Source organism: Falco punctatus, assembly GCF_963210335.1.
Source record: "Falco punctatus genome assembly, chromosome: 3".
NCBI classification, from domain to species: domain Eukaryota; kingdom Metazoa; phylum Chordata; class Aves; order Falconiformes; family Falconidae; genus Falco; species Falco punctatus.
Window position 1 is genome coordinate 92,491,972 of NC_137582.1, and position 4,588 is coordinate 92,496,559.

A 4,588-nucleotide genomic window follows, 5' to 3' on the forward strand; every position below is an offset into this window, starting at 1 on the left:
GTATATAATTGATAAAATACTCTTCTTTCACAGGTTAATATTGCATTAGATTTTTACATTGCTTGGTAGAAAAGATTTTACATGGTAAGTTTCTCATCTGCTTTATGAAATACTGAAAAAAGAAAGTCAATCATTACAAAATCCAAAGTAAAAACTTGGGAATATGGGAGCTTTGGGAAGGGTAAAGTGCCTTATTACCACGTGACAGAAGACCCATTCTCCTACTCGTTCTGGGTGCTTGGAGAGTAACTAGTTTCTGAATCGCTTAGGCTGCATTTATACTAGTAACTTAAACATGCCTGGGAATGTTCCTGGGTGCTGAGGTTAACTGGTATGCCACAGCCTGCTGCCAGGAAAGCATGTTCTTTAACCCTCCAGAATACTGTGCAAGGGCTATTTCACAGTTCTGAAGGTGTGTTGGGGAGCACTGGAACAGCTCTATAGCGCAGGTGTCGGTATCTCAGTGCCTGGGAATGTTCCTTGCCACTCTGACTTCCCAGTATTGACATAGTCTCAGCGTGCAACATCTATGAAAGCAGAATTACTGAGCTGTACATTTTTATGCCCCAAGAATAATCATGCCAACCTCTTCCTGTGAAGGACGATGCCTCCTATTTCCATCAAATCTACAAATATTTCCAGCAGATGTTTTGGACCAGGTCATTCTTTATGCTGGAGCTAAAGCAGTTAAGTATTCATTAGCTTCTTGTTACTGTGCAAAAAGCTAATAATCTAATAAAGTGTAGTTAGAATGGATTTGTGCTCCTTGATACAGAAGCCACCATTTCAGTAGAAGCAAAATGAAACTGGAATTGTAGCAAGCACCAACATACTTGTAATCTTTAAACCTACTTAGCACAAGGCAATAGTGGAAATGGCCCCCAAAATGGACACTTCAGCAGAAATCAATACAAAGACCGTGTCATCTACCTAGATACTGGAGTGTTTATATATTTATTGTTAATGCATGCTAAAACCCATGTTTTCCATGGAGACTAGCTTGTAGTATATCGGTATATACCACAGTAATATTTATATTTTGAATTCCTCAGAATTTATTGCATTATGTTGCTGTTTTGACTTGGCAACATGCTAAACTTTCTATAAACTCTTGAGTATAATGGACAAAGATTTCATTCTCTAATATAATGAGCATACACCTTCCATAAATAATAATTCACTCTTCTTGAAGTGGATAGAGAAATGGGGTGGAGGGTGTTTTCTCCTCTGTATCAGTCCACAGAGAGTTACAACTAACAACTACTGTGTTACTTCATGAAACAGATTCCTTAACAGATCTACAAAGTGCACTTATGTTCTAGTAACATCGGTTGCACTGTTATTACTATATAAACTCCCCAGTCCTCATTTGTGCTTTTTTTAAAAAAAAAAAGTCTCACATACCTGTATTCTTTATTTATACGACATGCTATTTTTCCATCATAAGATCCTTGTCTTATTTGGTACACAGAAGAAATGGTGATCATTTCATGGACATACATTAAATGTTTCATTTGCTCTTCACTAAAGTAAGCAAGCCTAGACCTTATGAAATAACAACAATGTAGAGCACAGACATGAAGCATCTCAGAACAAGACTCGGGCATAGGGCAGTCCTAGATCTTTAAAGCAGGATGTGGAAGGTGAAGGTCATTTTAGCTTTGATGCTGTCAAGTCCAATTCTAGACTACTGCTCATAGTTCAGGTGTCATTGTGTGGATGGTATAGAAAACAACCACAAAACTGAAAGCTACAGACAGTGTCTTTCAGGACAACACTTACAGAAATCAATCACAGAGCTAAGATTCAGCTTCCTAGGCAGAAAATATAAAATACTATAAGCTCTTTAGTGTATTGTGGAAAACTACATAACAGGACCTAATGCCTGGAAGCTGCAGCCAGGCATGCCAAAATTAGAACACATATTTAACAATAAGGATGATTAACTACTGGAAGAAACTACCTAGGGAGTCTGTGGATCCTCTTGGTATCTTTTAATTAAGTCTGATCTTGTTCTTAAGAGGGATATAGTCAAAAACAAAGCTATAGGTCTCAATACAAGGTTAACTAGGTAAAATGTAGAAGATAATGGTGTACAAGAGGTCAAAAGAAAAGAGTTAATGTTTCCGCTAGGCTAAAAATTTAAAGAAATGTTAACTATAGCAGAGAGAGATATCAGCTAATATAACTCACTGGGTTGCTCATTTCATCTACTACCCCCACCTCACAAACACACCACCCCAACCCCCAAAAACCAAACAAACAAACAAAAAAAAAAGGATGGCATTCATTTTTGAAAAGCAACCCATCACAACAGACCAAAAATGCAGGAAAATAGGGGGGTGGGGGCGGAGGGATGTATTATAGTGTAGATCAGATACCCTTCGTGGCAAAAGAAAGAGGAGAAAGGACAGAACAGTAATTTCACATCAAACTGGCAAGCTATCAGCCTGAAGGACAGGACAGAGGAAGTAATGCAGCAGCCTTACAGGAATTTTTCATAAGATGGCTGAGGTGCAAGCCAGATTAAAAAAGGCTGTGGGCTGCAGCAGCAGACCTCTTCCTCATGGTCTCTCCTTGAATTTATACAGCAGGTGAACTCATCCACTTTCACACAAGGACATTATGTTTTCCAATTTTAAGAGAGTAGGAGCTTTGAGACTTTAAATCATGGTTTTATTGCTAGTTGAGTTCTGCTCACAGAAAGTACTAGTTTAAGATATTGAAGAGTTCTCTACCCAGAATTCTTGTGTTCCTTGACATCACTCACTTTTGATTTCTCCTTTACTCTAGGCAACAAGGTTAGGAGCTTTTTCTGTGGAGCCAAATCTAGAACACTGTTTAACAGCAAATGATCAAATACCATTCAAGTACAGCCTCCACCCCATAGTCATTGCTACACAGCAGCCAGTCTGTCCTGAAATTCTAAAATGCGTAAAGGATTTGAGTCCATGCAATTCAGAACAATTTACTTAGGTAATTTTGTTACTATCCCCATTCACAGCATACAAGCCACTAAGAATTTTGGGGAATTTTTACAGCTTCCAAAATAGTTGCTAAATGATACCAATTAATAATACTGAATAAAAAACTCAGGACACTGTTGCAAGTACTGGATATGTGAACTTTGAACTGAGCTGGCAACATACAGCTCCTCTTCCTCTGAGGCCAGTTTCCAAGGAGAGGCAATAACTCAAGAACTGGGCCTCTGACTGATCAAGCAGCTTTAAATAAACTACATCCATTTTCTCTGTTAGATTTTTCATCATTATACTAAAACACATTAAAACCTCTCAGCCTTGGAGGCACATGGAAAATAGAGTAAGAAAGTCTCTGAAACACACCCAGCCTTGTACATGGTGAGAAGGAGCTACAAGGAAACAAAGTAAGAAGGATCATGCAGTACGGGCAGGACCACATCGGAGCTAACTAGGACTTGGGAGGGCTTTCTTCCATGGACCCTAGTGCCCTCTTGGCGTTTTTTCCATCCCTTTCTCATCCCAGTCTACAAACTACAGAAAGTGCTCCTTGCAGCATGCCAGGTTTCCCTCCTAGCATACCAATGAGCATCCGGAGTCAGCCAACTGATGCTTATTTGTTCCTTACCACAAAACAGCAGCTAGGGAAAGTGCAGCTTTCACACTCGATCCTTAATACAGCCCCTGGGGAGAAGGGAAAGGGGGAAGTTAGGATCAGAACAGGGTCTAGGCACAGCCTAGAAGCTATCTTCGTGCTGGAGGAAGTATTTTCTATGAGTGAAACAAAGGAGGCCAGGCTCCTGATATTTATGCTGGGTTTCCCCCTCCTCTCCAACTAAGTAGGTCACTTCCTTTCTTTTTAGCAGTTTCCTCATCTCTTTGGTACAGACTCTAACTTCTGCCAGAGCTAAGATGTGGTCAGATAATAAGTATTAAAGTTCTAGAGCTCAGAGAGATGCCTGATGAGAGCTGTTTGATTCAAAAATCCGCATTAATCACCTTAACAAACTAGTAATACTGCTTGGATTTTGAATGATGTGATGCAATTCCTGTGCGCCCCACACACACCTCAGGTCAAGAGAAATAAATGCAGTACTGAAAGAGTCATCTGGGTCACAGAGTTCACTAAAATCGATTCTTACAACACCTTTCACAAACATATCAAGAACCACTTTCTGAATGTTACTCTTTCCCTCTCCAAAGTAGAAGCTGCATCTGCTTTGGTACCAGAGTATTTGGAGCCATTTCAGGTCTCTGAATCCAGAATGCCCTGAATCTGAACAAAAATTATACCAAGACTCTGCTTGGATTTACAGGATGGGGATCATATTCAACTTTGAAATTATGAGACTGCCTCACATTGACATGTCTGCACTTGGGCACTTCAGATTTATAATGCAGCTATTCATAAATATATGAAAGGTACGCAGACACTACTTAAGCTGACAGACAACTATCCTTTGCTAGCATAAGAAAAACACAGGCAAACATAAAGAAAACAATTCTGAAATGCATGTCTGTGTCTTAGTACCTTCGTCTGAAATGTTCTTTTGAGCCAAAGTATCCAGGATCTTTTTCTATTAGCTGTTCTGCTTATGACAAGATGTTCT